The sequence below is a fragment of the Marmota flaviventris genome, chromosome 5 (genome assembly GCF_047511675.1).
Source record: "Marmota flaviventris isolate mMarFla1 chromosome 5, mMarFla1.hap1, whole genome shotgun sequence".
Classification (NCBI taxonomy): domain Eukaryota; kingdom Metazoa; phylum Chordata; class Mammalia; order Rodentia; family Sciuridae; genus Marmota; species Marmota flaviventris.
In genome coordinates this window covers 134,324,609-134,342,895 of record NC_092502.1, presented here as the reverse complement: position 1 = coordinate 134,342,895, position 18,287 = coordinate 134,324,609, and the positions used below count along the sequence as shown (strand labels likewise).

At 33.0% G+C, this 18,287-nt stretch overlaps 1 pseudogene; it reads left to right on the top strand.

Moving 5' to 3' along the window:
* The first annotated feature begins 1,769 nt into the window (after positions 1–1,769).
* On the top strand, positions 1,770–4,830 carry LOC114108510 (transient receptor potential cation channel subfamily M member 7 pseudogene; annotated as a pseudogene).
* The last annotated feature ends 13,457 nt before the right edge of the window (positions 4,831–18,287 follow it).

Here is an 18,287-nt window from a genome sequence, read left to right as displayed (position 1 = left end):
TTTGTAGTACTGGGGAGTGAACCCAGGGCTTTGTGGAAGCTAGGCAAGCATTCTACTACCCAGCCACATCTTCAACCCCACAATGGACTTTTAAAGCAAACAATCTTTACATTTGTCTATGCATAAAATTTTCAGAGAAATTAAGAAAATTCACTATTAATTATATTTAACCTTTGGTCAATATATTCTTATGCAGAGTGATTTCAAATTGAATAATTTGTCAACAAAAAAGAATATTTAAAATAAAGATCAGTTTTGTATAGGATTATTGACATGACATGTTTGAAATATAATACTCTATATTACTAGCTTTTAGAATGTGCACTAGATAGTTTTAGAGTAAAACACGGCATATGAATAAATAATAACAGCATTGTATTCATGGTTTTTATCTTTGCTAATCTTTATTCTATACATTGTTATTGCCATGGCTATTATTTATTTTTAAAGAACATTTCCTATTCCCAGACGTAACACTGAAGATAAGGTCTTCTGTTATTCATGTCAGCAGCACACTTACCAAAATTGAAACAAAACAAAGAAGGTTAGCATGGAAACTGGTGAAAGTATGATAGATTGGTGAAGTATCCCATATTTTAAATGTAATAAGACTATTCCACAAATCCAAAAGTCAAATGTTTTCTCTGACAGTGGAAGCTAAGCCACAATAAAGGGCAGGGGGAGAAAAAAAAAGTTAAGTGGATTAGACAAAGGGGAATAAAGGGAAGGGAGAGGAGATAGGAAAAGGAAAGACAGTAGGATGAATCTGACATAACTTTCCTATTTACATATGTGAATACATCACAGTGAATCTCACCATTATGTATAAGGACAAGAAATTAATGAAAAAGTAAAAATAAAAATAACTATGGGTAAATGGTAGAAAGATAAATGAAGGGAAGTGAAAGGGTGTGGGGAAAGGGAAGGGGAAGAAGAGCTACTGGGGTCAAAATTAGGATAAGATATATTCTGTGCTTGTATAATTATACGAAAATGGACTCAAATGTCATGTGTAACTAAAAGGAAACAACAACTAGGATTCCATATCTAGTAAAGTCACTCCTGTTACCCAACTTTTCATAATTACAAACATTGTAGACAAAGATCTCTCCCAGCCTTTGTGCACAACACCCACAATTTCTCCTAACTCTAACACACTGATAGAGGTCTGGACTTGCATTCAGCATCTGGTTTCAACACAGTGATAATGAAACACAGCTGACTGAGCTCTGATTTTCTTTTCTTTATGCCCCCAGGAAATGCAAGAGTGAGTTGAACAGGCTGTGGGGCACACTGGGTTTAGAGAATGCAAGGAATAAGGAACTTGGTCAGTTAGTTCAAAAGCTATTCTCACAGCAACAGAATATTTGGTGATATACTCCAAAAAGAGGAAAATCATTTCCTGCATAGGTATTTCACCTGCTCTGAACTTTAAATATTGCAATTTCACTGATATAAATTGATCTTTACTCTCCCTCAAAACTATACTAAAGGTTCTTGGGTTTGAATGCTATCCTGACTTATACCTCTCACTTTTCCATTTATTATAATTAAAGGCTGATTTGACCTTGAAGTTCTCAGTTTTGTGATGGGTTTTTTTACTCTCCTGTACTGTCTTGCATGGCATTTAGATGCTACCATTTTAGTTACAATTAAGGACAATTTTATTATGAAATATCTAACATCTTCTATTCACATATACAAACTAAAAAAAAAAAAAAAAAAAAGGAAACAATGCAAATAAGTAGAATTCTATCAAGCGTCGCCTCCGGAGACGCTTCCCGATAGATGGCTACAGGCCGCGGAGGAGGAGGAGGTGGAGTTGCTGCCCTTCCGGAGTCTGCCCCGTGAGGAGAATGTCCCAGAAATCCTGGATAGAAAGCACTTTGACCAAGAGGGAATGTGTATACATTATACCAAGTTCCAAGGACCCTCACAGATGCATTCCAGGATGTCAGATTTGTCAGCAACTTGTCAGGTGTTTTTGTGGTCGCTTGGTCAAGCAACATGCTTGTTTCACTGCAAGTCTTGCCATGAAATACTCAGATGTGAAATTGGGTGACCATTTTAATCAGGCAATAGAAGAGTGGTCTGTGGAAAAGCATACAGAACAGAGCCCAACGGATGCTTATGGACTCATCAATTTTCAAGGGGGTTCTCATTCCTACAGAGCTATGTATGTGAGGCTATCATATGACACCAAACCTGAAATCATTCTGCAACTTCTGCTTAAAGAATGGCAAATGGAATTACCCAAACTTGTTATCTCCGTTCATGGGGGCATGCAGAAATTTGAGCTACACCCACGAATCAAGCAGTTGCTTGGAAAAGGTCTTATTCAAGCTGCAGTTACAACTGGAGCCTGGATTTTAACAGGAGGGGTAAACACAGGTGTGGCAAAACATGTTGGTGATGCCCTCAAAGAACATGCTTCCAGATCATCTCGAAAGATTTGCACTATTGGAATAGCTCCATGGGGAGTGATAGAAAACAGAAATGATCTTGTTGGGAGAGATGTCATTGCTCCTTATCAAACCTTATTGAACCCCCTGAGCAAATTGAATGTCCTGAATAATCTCCATTCCCATTTCATATTGGTGGATGATGGCACAGTTGGAAAGTATGGCGCAGAAGTCAGACTAAGAAGAGAACTTGAAAAAACTATTAATCAGCAAAGAATTCATGCTAGAATTGGCCAAGGTGTTCCTGTAGTGGCTCTGATATTTGAGGGTGGGCCAAATGTTATACTCACAGTTCTAGAATACCTTCAAGAAAGTCCCCCTGTTCCTGTAGTTGTTTGTGAAGGAACAGGCAGAGCTGCAGATTTGCTAGCTTATATTCACAAACAAACAGAAGAAGGAGGAAGTCTTCCTGATGCAGCAGAGGTTGATATCATTTCAACCATCAAGAAAACATTTAACTTTGGCCAAAGTGAAGCAGTTCATTTATTTCAAACACTGATGGAGTGCATGAAGAAAAAAGAGCTTATCACTGTGTTCCACATTGGATCAGAGGAACATCAGGATATAGATGTAGCAATACTTACTGCACTACTAAAAGGTACTAATGCATCTGCATTTGACCAGCTTATCCTTACATTGGCATGGGATAGAGTTGACATTGCCAAAAATCATGTATTTGTTTATGGACAGCAGTGGCTGGTTGGATCCTTGGAACAAGCTATGCTTGATGCTCTTGTAATGGATAGAGTTGCATTTGTAAAACTTCTTATTGAAAATGGAGTAAGCATGCATAAATTCCTTACCATTCCAAGACTGGAAGAACTTTACAACACTAAACAAGGTCCAACCAATCCAATGCTATTTCACCTTGTTCGAGATGTCAAACAGGGAAATCTTCCTCCAGGATATAAAATCACTCTAATTGATATAGGACTTGTTATTGAATATCTCATGGGAGGAACCTACAGATGCACCTATACTCGGAAACGTTTTCGGTTAATATATAATAGTCTTGGTGGAAATAGTTGGAGATCTGGCCGAAATACCTCCAGCAGTACTCCTCAATTGAGAAAGAGTCACGAATCTTTTGGCAATAGAGCAGATAAAAAGGAAAAAACGAGACATAATCATTTCATTAAAACAGGACAGCCCTATAGACCAAAGATTGATACAGCTATGGAAGAAGGAAAGAAAAAAAGAACCAAAGATGAAATTGTAGATATTGATGATCCAGAAACCAAGCACTTTCCTTATCCGCTTAATGAATTGTTAATTTGGGCTTGCCTTATGAAGAGGCAGGTTATGGCACGGTTTTTATGGCAGCATGGTGAAGAATCAATGGCTAAAGCATTAGTTGCCTGTAAAATCTATCGTTCAATGGCCTATGAAGCAAAGCAGAGTGACCTGGTAGATGATACTTCAGAAGAACTGAAACAATATTCCAATGATTTTGGCCAACTGGCAGTTGAATTACTAGAGCAATCCTTCAGACAAGATGAAACCATGGCTATGAAATTACTCACTTATGAACTGAAAAACTGGAGTAATTCAACCTGCCTTAAATTAGCAGTTTCTTCAAGACTTAGACCTTTTGTAGCTCACACCTGTACACAAATGTTGTTATCTGATATGTGGATGGGAAGGCTGAACATGAGAAAAAATTCTTGGTACAAGGTGATATTAAGCATTTTAGTTCCACCTGCCATATTAATGCTAGAATATAAAACAAAGGCTGAAATGTCCCATATTCCACAATCTCAAGATGCTCATCAGATGACAATGGAAGATAGTGAAAACAACTTTCAAAACATAACAGAAGAGATCCCTATGGAAGTATTTAAAGAAGTAAGAATTTTGGACAGTAATGAAGGAAAGAGTGAAATGGAGATGCATATAAAATCAAAAAAGCTTCCAATCACACAAAAATTTTATGCCTTTTATCATGCACCAATTGTAAAGTTCTGGTTTAATACGTTGGCATACTTAGGATTTCTGATGCTTTATACATTTGTAGTTCTTGTACAAATGGAACGGTTACCTTCAGTTCAAGAATGGATTGTTATTGCTTATATTTTTACCTATGCCATTGAGAAAGTCCGTGAGATCTTTATGTCTGAAGCTGGGAAAATAAGCCAGAAGATTAAAGTGTGGTTTAGTGATTATTTCAATATCAGTGATACAATTGCCATAATTTCTTTCTTCATTGGATTTGGACTAAGATTTGGAGCCAAGTGGAACTTTGAGAATGCATATGATAATCATGTTTTTGTGGCTGGAAGATTAATATACTGTCTTAATATAATATTTTGATATGTGCGTTTGCTAGATTTTCTCGCTGTAAATCAACAGGCAGGACCTTATGTAATGATGATTGGAAAAATGGTAGCCAAAAAAGTCCCCCAATGAGCAGCTCCGTGGTCTGAAAGGGCAGGGAAACAGCCCAATGAGCATCACCGCAGAGGAGCCAATCAGCTAGATGTTGCTGGGGCCGCTGTGAGCCAATCATCAGCCGGCAGCTGGAAGTTTGCTGGGGCCCCTTCCGCTGTGGCTCTCAACAACTCTGTTATTTCATATGTTAACTTTTAAAATATATATTTTTAAATGATCACTATCAAATACTTGTTATGGTGGTGTTAGTGTATGTGTGTGGGTGTTTGTATGTGCCAGTGTGTATTCACATAAGTCAGTTTGTACCTTAAACTCTATTTTTTAATTTAATAAAAACCCATTCATGTTCATGGATATGCCTGACTATACAATTCCTAGCAGGAAAAAAAAATACCTGTTTATTTTAGAGTTATCTAGAGATCCACGTACCTTCATGCCAAGTGTTCAATTTTAATTAGTAAACAATTAATTAACCTGTTAAAATTATTAAATGAAAAATGTATGAAAAACTAGTCTTTATTGAAAAACTTGTTATTCAAAGAAAATTTGTACTTGCTAATTAGCGTTTAATTCAATTAGCAGGTAATTTTTCTAAAAAGAAAGTATTAAAATTTTTTTTAACTCTTAATTGGTACATGAGTAGTTAGTGATATTTATGCCCCCACGTTTAACATGTTAATTTTCTATACACATAAAAGTTGAAATAATTGTACAAGGAGCATCCATTTACTTTTCAACTAGATTCCAAAAGTAAAACCTTACCATTTTTGTACATTGCCTTTCTCATCTATTGTCATTCTAGCCCATCTGAGAAAGCATGACATTCCATCCCTTAATATTCTATCACTACTTCTTAAGGGCTGTCTCCTACAAGTATACAACAGTGACATCAATGTAAAGTGGACACAATGAAAATAACCATCTCATTATCCTATCAGAATTTAAATTTTTCTCAGTAATTTTTAGATTTTGTTCCAGAAATATTTTTATTGAGTTTGATTTAAAAACCAGGATCTAAACGAACACCAAAAATTAGTAACATTGAATGACTTTTAGTTTTGGGTTTTTACTCTCCAATGCATTGATTTCTTGGTCATGTTTACATTTTCATAATTTCAGTGTTGAAAGGTTTCACACTAGTGCTCAAGTGTAGTGTTCCACATTCTCAATTTCTCGTATTGTTTCCACACACTTGGCTTGATTCTATATCACTCTATTTTCTGTAAACTGAAAGTGAAGATGCCTACATTCTTGATTAGCTTGTAATGCTTTTTCAAGCATATACAGGATATGAGGTTAAACAATTTTGAACACCTAGTGTTCTTTGTCAAACTCAAATCTAATGATATCCTCAGAGGAAATGAAAAATGATATCTCTTCGGCTGAAGACATTAAAAAAACTTTGTAAGGACCCTTTATTAGCTTAGTTTAGAATCACATTTTATGGGGGTATACTAGAAAAAAGGCTAGCATTTATATTTTAAATAAATTTATATTACAGTCTTTTAAATTAAAGTTTTATTAAATATCTCAGCTTTGGAAAAACACCTTAGATTAATATCATTACATGTCTTACTTAAACCCAGAAGTAAAAAATGTCTTATATATGTTAGGCATGAAATGTTTTGGTACTTTTTCATGATCAGAACATACAGGTTTGCTTCACTTTGCTAAGCAGGTGATATACAATAATTTTCTTTAATGCATGCAGAACAATTCATACAGTTGTTATTTTCATGATGTGCATGTTACTAAGATTGGGTTATATTTGTATTTTTGCCTATTAAAAACAGTCCTAAGATGACAGATATGTCCCTATTGTGCTGCATTCTCATTAAAGTATATTATTAAACATACTTAACTAAAATTTACTAATTATAACAGGTGTAAATTCCATTTATGTCTTATGAATTTGCATAGCATTAATTACAGGTGAGTGAGTATTTATCCAAGTGTTAGAAGCATTTTTATATCCATGTAGGGTGTGTATGGGTGTGTGTGTGTGTGTGTGTGTGTACATGGAGACTAGGAATTAATAATAATAAATTATAATAAAATAAATTAATAATAATAAATAAATAATAATAAATAATAATAAATAAAATAAAATTAATAATAATAAAAATAAGCTGTTTTTCTTTTTCCTGTTTCCATATGTTTTCTACAAATTAATTCCTGGTTTTAATATTAGTTTTAATTAAATTTTAGATGTTTCATTTGTATCTGTAATTTAGTTGAAAAAAAATCTCAAGAAAACTGAATATACTGGGGAATGAGATTGACCAAATTATGTTATGTGCTTATATGAATAAGGCATAATAATCCCCACTATGATGTATAATTATATGCACTAATAAAAAGTTTTCAGATTAAAGTATATTATTAGTAGATGTTCTGGGTTATTTTAAAATTATATTTATTATATAATGCCATTATATTCAAATATTCAACTTCAATGATGAAGTTTATTAACATTTATGTTAGGTAAAGCTTATAGTTTTACTTCTTGAAAATCATGACACTTTGGCTCTACTTCTACTCATTAAGAGACATGCAGAACCATCCATGCTCCTAATACACTACGATAAATGTTATATACAAATTTAACTATATTGTGTTTCTGGTCGCCAGAACTCTTTTTAGCTCTGGTAAAGTGGATATTGTTTCTGTCAGTGACCTCTTAATTACCCTCGACTATATGATCTATATAGTTCCACTATGATTCCACCAATGCCAAGTTCAGTGGCACAGTCAATACAAGAACAAGAATCTTGTCATCAATGGGAAACTCACTTTCACTTTCCAGGAGCAAGATCCTACATACATCACATGGTATGGTACTTGTGCTGAAAAAATTGTGTAGTCCACTGGAATCTTCACTACCATGGAGAAGACTGCCATTCACTTCCAAGATGAAGACAAATCATCATCATCTCTGCATCTTTTGCTGAGAACCACTTATTTTGATGGGTGTGAATTCTAAGTAAGGCAACTATTTCAAGAATATCAACAATGGCTACTGTACTATCAACTGCTTAAGCTCCATGGCAATAGTCACCCATGACAAATTGGGCACCACAGAGGGACTCATGATCATAGTTCCTCCCATTGCAGAGGTCCATAAGACAGTGAATGGCCCCTCTGCGAAACTGTGGTACAACACCCTGGGGCTACCAACAATATCATTTCTGAATCCATTGGTGCTGCTGAAGACCACAGACAATTCATCTTTGAGCCAAATGGAAAGCTCACTGGCACTGCTTTCTTCGGATCCACCCCAATGTTCATTTATGGGCATGACCAGTAATCTATATAAAGGTGCCAAATATGATGACAATAAGAAGTCACTTAAGCACATCAGCAAGATCCCTAAAATTCATTCTAGGTTACACAAGGGACCAGGTTGTCTACCGCACTTTGACAGTGACTCTTTGTTACACCTTCAACGCTGCGTCTCTCATTGCTCTCAATGACCACTCTATCAGCTTCATTTAATGATGTGACAATGAATTTTACAACAGCAATAGGGTGGTATAGCCTCCATTCCACATGGCTTCCAGGAAGTATGAACCCCAAGAATTCCAGTCCTATCAAGAGCATTGAGAGGAAGAGAGAAGAGCTCAGCTGCCAGGTGTCCCTAACCTAAGTCAGCCTCACTACACATAAACTCTTTCCCCTTCACAGTTTCTGTTTCAGATCCCCTAAAGAAGGGAATTACTTGCTCATGTTCCATCAATAAAGTCCTCTGAATCTAGCTTAAAAACAAAAAAGAAAGAGCAATATTTTGGGGGGTTATTTAACTAAAAATCCACTTGTATTCTTATAAGCATGAAATTTGTAAGAACACTTTTCATCCTGAAATTTAATTCCATGCAAGAAAGTGACAGATTTATAGATTTGTCAATGTAATAGTTCTTGGACTTGTGTATTGTACAATTACAAATTGTATGCATGTTTTATTTATGTGTTCTGTTCATCATGTTTCGTTTATAAAAAAAAAAGAAAATACAAAAACAAAAGTACTCTAGTAAGTGCTGATAATCCAAAACCCTGCATTCTTTTTTTTAAACCTTTTTAAAATTATGTTTTGTACTTTTATCAATGTATTTCAATTGTTTATTTTCAATAATCATATTAATAAATTTTTTTAAAAAAATTGAATCCCAATTTTCATATATATTTACAATGGATATTTTAAAATACAGGATACACTTTTTTTCCCATTTTCAATCAATCCTGATACTAATTTGTATCAAACAGAAGAGAGGAAATACAACTACAGAGAAAAAGAGACAAAGAAAATCTAGTTGTTAGGCGAATTCCTACAACTTAAATGTTGTTAAACAGAGATGGTAAATAAATTATTTGGATTTATGACTTACTTTTATTTGATATGCTTTCATCTTGATGTAATAGCAACACAGAGTGAAACTTACTCTTGATTCTGTTTATTCATCTGCATTTTAACGCATTTGCCTGTGACTGATCAGAAATTCATTATAGCCAAGATACATCATTTGAAACAAAATTGGCTACTTTAGACCATGTGAAATTGTAGGATTCTCACAAACATTAGCAGGCCACAAACATAGTTACAGTTATCTAGGTTGAAAAGTTGCTGAATTTTTAAAACCTTTGCTTTTTCTCCCAGGTGTTAGACTGCTATTCACAGTTTAAAAACATAAAATGTGTGTTCCTTCCTACGTCTTCACCTTAGGGGGGGCTATTACTCTCCTGTGGATCAATGCCAGTGCCAGACCAAATAAATGATGTTGACTTTCTGATTCATTTCCCAGGATACTAGAACTACAATGCCGTATTTGGGTTGGAAACTCATAAATCTTTGAGGTTGAGTGTAGTGAGATTCCTAAGTGCACACTGTTCTGATAGCATTAAAGATGAGATTTGAAGCTCTCCTGCTGCAACTCCATACTTTATCTGTAGTTGATACTATTGTAAATGACAGGCTAGTGGTGATCTAATCAATAATTTAAGTTTTCTATCCTGGACCAAAATATCTACACGGGAAGAAATTCCTAAAGTAATACATTTGATGTCTGGATAGAACAGATTTGGCATTTCAGAGTTCTTGGTTCCCCTCAATTGAAGTGTTTTATTTGCAAACTATCCCACATTCATTCATTATTTAAAGATATCTACTGTCATTCAGTGCTGTTTTTCCATTATTTATTTTCACCAAGGAAGGGATAATTAATTTAGCCTTCTTTGTTCCAGGTTGTGATTGAAAGAAAATATTTCATGGGATGTTACAATATATCATGGTTTTGGCATCCTATAAATTTCTCACTTGACAGTAGTGTTAAAATTGTGGCTGCACAGTTAATCATTAACTATTTTGTCCAATATATTAGTATTTTATCAACTAACATTCATTCATTTATTATTTATATGTTATCTATTTCCAAACATACTTGGCAGGTGAATTATTAACCCAGAATTACAAACTGTAAAGTCCCAAGTAAGAATAAATGAAATATTCAATAAAAGTACATGAATAAAATAGCAAAACCTATCTCTGCCATAAAATAAAAGAAAAAATATATATTTTAATTATTTTGGCTTATTTTTCTTAAAAAGGGAAAACTAAATTTTGAATTAATAATAGGTCAACATTTAATATTATATTTTAATATTAAGAAGAGTGTCACAGTAGTTTGGGTAGAGAGAGGTGATAGGAGGAGAGGGGAGGGGAGGGGGGATAGGGAGGGCAGCAGAATACAGTAGACACTAGTACTGCTGTGTGTATATAGGTGGCTGTATAACCAATGTGATCCTGCAATCTGTACATGTGGAAAAATGAGAATTCATACACCATTTTGATCAAATGTATGATATGTCAAGATCATTGTATTGTCTTGAGCAACTAATAAAAAAAAGAAGAATTTCTAAGATCATAGTTTTTCAACCAGAGCAAAAAAAAACTGAATTGCATAAGTCTATCAGACATTTATTTGTGTTTATGCTGTTATTGTAATTTGTATTATGTATTTTTCAGTTTATGATAACTAAATTTTTCCCCAAGACTAAAAGTTGCAATGTGGTATGTTAGCTAATGGAAAATTTATAAAGAAGAAAACACATTTGTAAAGTTGAAACATCATTTATTCAACTATAACTTACATATGCAAAAATAACTTATATACTGAGAAAAATAAAATTTAATTATGTCTTAGAAAAGTTGCAAATATATGCTTAAAAACACATTAATGTTTTGGAAAAACATAATCTTAATTTTTTTTAGAAAATATTTGTTATTCTACCCAATGGATCAGGTTTTACTGATAGATACATAATTTTATTTGAAAATGAATTAGAAAAATGTCTTTTTAATAAAACAGGTTACATATTCCTATTTTTAAAACTTTTTAGTTATACATAATATGTATGCAGGAAAGTATTAAAGTATTTTGTTCAATTAATTTTAGTGAATTGCACACACCTACATGATGGACATTCTGAGACAAAAATGTGCACTGCTAGCATATAAATATCCCCTTCCAATCACTCTAGACTACCATGAGTGATGCTTATCCTGACTAACATGCAAGGGAAGTCGTGCTTGCCTTTGTGATTTGTGTCTCAACATGGAATTAAATAGATTCTGACTACTTTTGCTCAACATTAATGTTGTGAGGTTCCACCATGTTGAGGCATGCTAGGTACATCACTCATTTTCTCCTCTGATGATACAATGTAATATGTATTTATTAGTTTATGTGTTTATGTTGTAGCCATCTAACTGTTAAGAAAATTAATTTGTAACTATTGTCTCATTTCCTCTTATTTTCAGAAAGTCCATTTTTTTTCTGAAAAAGAGTACAAAATATTTCCTTATGGAATGGCATCCTTAAAAACCAAATTCAGTTTCTTCAGTAGATATTTTAATATTTATATCATTTATTTATTTGAGTTTTTTTAAAATTTTGTTGTCTATTTCATTTAATTATCAAATTTATTGTCATAAAGTTTTTCATCTCATTTCCTTACTGTCATTTTAATATAGGTACAATATTTAGTGATGCAACTTCTCTTTTCCTTCTATTTTGATAACTTCTGTCTTCTATTTCCCAAATTGATCTGCCTCAGGATTTACCTTCTTCTTTTGCCTTCAACAGAGAACCAGATTATAATTTATTTATTGCTTATTCTTTGTTCTATTTGTTTGATGCTTCCACCAATATTTATTATTTCCTTTATTCTCTGTACTTTGGGTTTCATTTGCTCTTTTACTTATAGATTTGTTAGTGGAATCTGGGAGATTTTCTTTTTGTCGCAAGTGTTCAGTAGTAAAAAAGTTACATCCAAGAAATTTTAATATGCTCATTTGCACTTTAATTAAACTCAGAATACTTTCTAATTTATCTTTTATTTTCTTTTTTTCATGCATGGGTCATTTGAAATTGTAACATTTTCCCCCAGTCATTCATGGATTTTTCCAGACAAGTTTGTGGTATTGATTTCTAATAATATTATTTGGTGATCAGAGAAAATATTATATGTTTTGAATGTTTTAACATCTATCGAGTCTTATGAGGTAACCCATAAAATGCTCTATTTTGATAAATCTCATGCATATTTGAAAAATTATTGATATTTTTGGAATATTTTATAAAACTTAATGAAGTAAAAGAGTGTTGATAGTTTCCATTCATTTATATCCTTAATTTCTATTTTATAATTATATTATGTATTGAGGTAGGGCGTTGAAATCTTATAGCATAATAGATGATCTGTCTGGTTCTCTTAGAATTTTCACCATTGTAAAAAATATTTTGAAGTTTTGAAATTTGTGGGAATTATGATTTCTATGTTTGTGTTGAATTGAGCACTTTGTTATGACTAGCCCTCTTTATCATGTTCTATGTCTTGAAGTCAATTTTTTCCTCATTTTTCTGTCCTCTTTTGACTCTTTTGAAGTATTGTGTTTCCTTTTACTTCACATCATATCTATTGTTATATTTAATGTGAAATTCTTGTAGGGGCAAATAGTCAGGTCCTGATGCAATCTATTCAATTATCCTCTTGTCCTGGACTTGAAGTTAGACTATACGACTTCTCTTCCTGTACTTTACACTACACATGTATATTTGAATGAAGGAGGAAAAAAATCGTGGATTATTAATTCCCAAATATCTCTTCAAGCAATACTGCCCTTTCTTGTTATTTTCTATCAACAATCTTATATTCTTTTAGGCAGGTTCCTTAAAATACCTTTCTTTCTCTGGTTATTTCATCAAGTGCGAGCACATGGTCCACTCACACCTTAAGGCTAGGAATTATTTAGAGAACTTTATTATAGCTACCAAAAATATCAACATTTTTTCAAATATACATGGGATTTACCAAAACAGAGCATTTTATGGGTTACCTTACAAGACTTGATTGATGTTAAAAAATTCAATATACATGGGACAGTATATTCCCATGACTTTCTACATCTTTTATTCATCAGCTTTGTGGGGCATCTCTTCATTACTCAATATGTCCTCATTTTCCTAATTAGAGTTAAGCAACTGATTTTTAGTTGATTGTTGCTGCTCCCCTCCCCTGACTCAGGAAATGGCAAGGCCCTACTGAGGTGGATGGCGCAAGGCGTCCATCCTCTGGAGGAGCACAGTATGTTTCTGGGAATGGGCTGGCTTGTTTTTGTATTCCTTTAATAAGTATAGTTGCGACTTCTCATATGGCCATTAAGTATGAAGGAAAAAATATGACTTTCCCAATTAATGCAGCTACTTCTAAAGAATAGATGTGTGTGCTCTAAATGCAATGATTCAGCTGTGGAGCCTAAATTGTTAATGTTTAATGAAAAACTCCCTGTATTCCTGTCAAGGAAGTTTTTGAGAAATTAAATTAAAATCTAGAGAAGAAGAATTATTGTTAAGAAGACAGATTAGTGCTTAGTGGTGGGCAACTTGTTCTTGTTCCTATGCACAATGGTTTGTGCTCTTATTCTTGTTTGATTAAAATTAATAACAAGTTAACCACTTGCCATAACCGTGGCATTGGCTCCAGTCAGTAAGTCAAGAAAGAATAGTCAAGGTATAGGCCAATAGTTTGGGACATTTCTAGCTATAATTAAAAGTTAACTAAGCAGAAACAGCTCAAAGCAAAAGGCAAACTGAAAGGAAAAATGGTTGCTTATGCATAAGCCAAGATACATTCTTCTATTCTAATTTTAGCTACATAATATTTTGTTTCTTTGAATAATGATTCCTGTTTTGTAACCACAAAGTACTGTGAGCCTGCCAAAATGAAAAGTATATATGATTAACTTCACAAGTAAAGATTGAGATTCAGCACCTTCACTTTTGTGTCTGTGTTGTTTCTCCACCTCCTTTCGCCAACTCCTCACCATCCGTTCGTCTCCTGAGACCTCCTGTTGGAGCTGGTCTCCGACAGATTGTACCACATCTATATGATAATAAAATACTATATTGTTTAGTATTAACCAAAAAATGGATAAGTAATAAATTCAATAGTTAATACAGTAGTTATCTGAAGTTATATTGAAGAATAATAGAAAATAAAATAATATAATTTTTAACAAAAGCAAAACATTTGACCAGTGAATGTGTAGATATAAATATAGACATTCCAGTTTTCATAAAATATAGATATTCCAGTTTTCAACAACAAAAGAAAAAATATGTAGGCCATGTCAGGAAACAAAAGAGTGTAACTCAAACAAAAGATACAAGGACAATGAGAGAGAGAGAGAGAGAGATAGAGAGAGAGAGAGAGAGAGAGAGAGAGAGAGATTTCTTGTGCAGAAGCTCAAATATTAGACTTTGTAGTTAAACATTTCAATGTAACATCTATAAATATGTAATAGTAATGCATATACTAATATAAGTATATAAAATACTTGAATAACATCATCAGCATTCTTGATTAAATATATGTTCATAGAACTTTGACATAAAATAAAACAAAAACATTTGTTATAAAGTATTCATTGGATGGTAATAAATATTGAAGAAATTGTAGGCCACAAACTCAAAGAATCCATTAAAGAATAATGTGTTGCAATTAATTGTTATGTCTCTTTTGTCTTATTCAATCTGAAAAAAATTCTAAGACTCTCTTTCACTTTCAGAATTTGATGATTTTCAATACCCTGGCAAATTTTGGTTTATCTGATATTCATAATTGAACTTTGATCATGCATTTTTTTTTTGTCAAGAATGTTACTTCATTTTTTCAAGTGATACACAATTTTCATATAGTACATTAGTGGTGAGGTACTTTTGACCATGAGTGAAATCAGTCAAGTTTCTCCATTGTAAATTAACTTATAGGTTTTAGGTAAAGCATTATTTATGAGCAGTTATTTTGAGTGTATAAAGCATTTATTTTCCATGAGACTTTGATTCACAGTTTATGTATTCATATTTTGTGCCACAATCACATTTCGGATAGTTGGTATATGGTGATTTTCTAGTTTTAATATTTATACTATACTTTTATTTTTGCATTTATAGTATCAGATAGCCTTCTTTTTTTAACCAGTTTGTAGTATATCCATTTGCATATTGTATAAATATAAACAATGTTTAGCTATAATTCCAAGGAGTCCTAATTCCTTTTTCTGGAGAATGGAATGAGTGTCTGTGATGTTGTTCTTATGTTCTTGTCTATCACTACATCAAAGAAGAGAACTGAGACACAGACACACAAACATGCACACACACAGGACACACAAATAAATACCTATACACACGTTTACATTTATAGTTATTTACATACCTCTTTGTCTGTGTAACCATGTTATTTGTCATGCATTGAAAACCATGAGTTTTCAATGATATTTTGACCTTGAGTTCCACCTCAAATCTAATAGCAGTGAATATGATCTAGCTGCTGCTTCTCTCTCTCTCTCTCTCTCTCTTTTTGATTTTTTTTTTTTTTTTTTTAGTGCCAGGGATTGAACCTGGGGATGCTTACCTAGCTAAATCCTCAGTCCAAAAAGAGTTACAGATGTAGCTGTAAATGCCTTCTGAGTTCAATATTAGTATTACTAAAATAAAAATAAAACTTCATTTATTTCCCAAGTATGAGCTTTTCACATTTGATTAGTCAGGTAATTACCACTTGCTTGATTCAATTATTTTTGGTCATGCTTGAGATTGAACCCAGGTCTTTATACATGCTAGGCAAGTGTTCTACCACTGGTTACACCCTTATCCTTATTAACTATGATCATTCAACTTAATATGCTTGCCCAAACTTTCTTTTTATCTACTGTTACATGTATGCTTTGTGTTATAGTTTGAATCTGAAATAGTCTCCAAAACCTCACGTGTTAAAAATCTTAGTTCCTGTGACAAGTATATAACTGTATTGAAAAGTTCGGCCTCTGGAAGATCATCAGATCACATGGACTCTAATCTCATCAATGAATTAATCTAATGGTGTCTTCATAATTTTATGAGCTATGAGCAGGTGGTGGGAGCTAAGTGTGTCCTTGAAGGCTAGGTCATGTCTCTGGCCATTCTTGATCTCTCTGGATCCTGGCCACCATGAAGTGAACAGTTTTTCTCTGCCATACCATTCTGCCATGATGTTATGACTTACAACAAGCTCAAAATGACAGGGTGAAGTGACCATAGACTGAAACTTCTGAAACCATGAGCACAAATAAATTCTTCCTCCAAGTCCCATCTGTTTTCTCTTATATATGGAGGCTAGAAACACAATAGGAAATAAAAACGGATCTCAAGTCAATAGAATAAACACAACAAGGATAGAATAAAGAGTTCAGTAGGGAGAAAGAAGTGGTGGCTAAAGGAAGATACTGGAAAATAAAATCTATCAAATTATCTTATATGCATATAAAATATGTCACAATGAAACCCCCATTTGGTATAATCAATATGTACCAATAAAAATTTTCAAAAGCAAATTAAAACAAAATAAATCCTTCATTTTTTAATTTGACTCTCACAGATTTTTTGTTTTGGGGGGTCACAGAAATGAAAAGCTGACTACCACACTTGGTTACTGAAATAGTAGCAACATATAATATTTGTTTTGAAAATTATTCTTTTAAAAAGACTGTGATAGAATATCCTAAACATTAGTATAATCATTTGAAGCTTATTATTCTCTAAGAGCCTGATTTCTGTGAACATTTTTAACTACATTGATAGAATAATGTCATATTGTGAATTATTATTTTACCTTCCCTATTCTCACTGCATGACACCATAATATATAGCTCTTTATGATGTGGTTCAAATTAGATCTGAGTTATAACTTCAAAGTTCTCAGCTGAAATGATAAAAGAAGGGGGTATAAGAGTTACTTTTTACCTAAATTAAAGGTATAGAGTGCCAACTATTCAACAACACTTAAGAATGTACAAATCTTTATGTCTAATATATGTGTGAGATCTACATTTGAATATGTAAATTCTGTCCCAAATTAATAATGTGATGGAAAAGCAACAAACATCAAAGACATTTTTAAAAGTGTAAATAATAAGCAATAAAATAACATTAAACACCAGCTCTTTATTCACTTTATCACTTCAAAAATAATATCCTTCATTTTTAAGACTTTTGGAATATTTAGTACTACTCTCTTTGATATTTTTCTCACAATATTTATTTTTTCAACCTTTCATAGAAGGAAGGTTTTTCCCAATACTAATTAAAATCTGAGTAGTATTAAAGCATGCTTAGAAAATGTATCTGAGGGCTGGGGATGTGGCTCAAGTGGTAGCACGCTCGCCTGGCATGTGTGCCACCCGGGTTCGATCCTCAGCACCATGTACAAAGATGTTGTGTCTGCCAAAAACTAAAAAATAAATATTAAAAATTTAAAAAAAAATGTATCTGAGGCAAATCATAAAGTAATACTCATGATTTTAAAATTGTAATTGATGTAAAATTTTGCTAATGTCCATGTGTATGGGCTTGAAATTTTCATAAATCATGAATAAAGAAGATTTGGAGAACACAGGACAGAATTTGTCAAGATAAAACTCAAAGTATGTGTGTGTTGGTCTTTTCTTCATGAGTATGTCATGGGCCAAAGTCTATCTTATATCCTCAGAAAGTTGATGTACTTCATCCTTCTTTATAAATTATACTCATGTTACCTATATTCACAGGAACTGATATATGAAAAAACATAATTAAAATGATAAATACAACATTATAATTAGAGTACTTGACTTACTTAGTGATAAATATATTATAGGTAACAAATATGTAGTGTCAATACTAGTGTATATGTTTATTTGCCTTCTTTCCCTGAAGGCAGTGAAAATGTGCTTAGAAAATTCAACTTGTTGATATGGTAGAGAGGTATAAAAAGGATGGCAAATTATAGTCAAAATGTTATTTGGACAGAGTAAAATAAAAATAAAGCAAGTTACTTGGTATTTCCAAGTTAATTCACATTTCCATT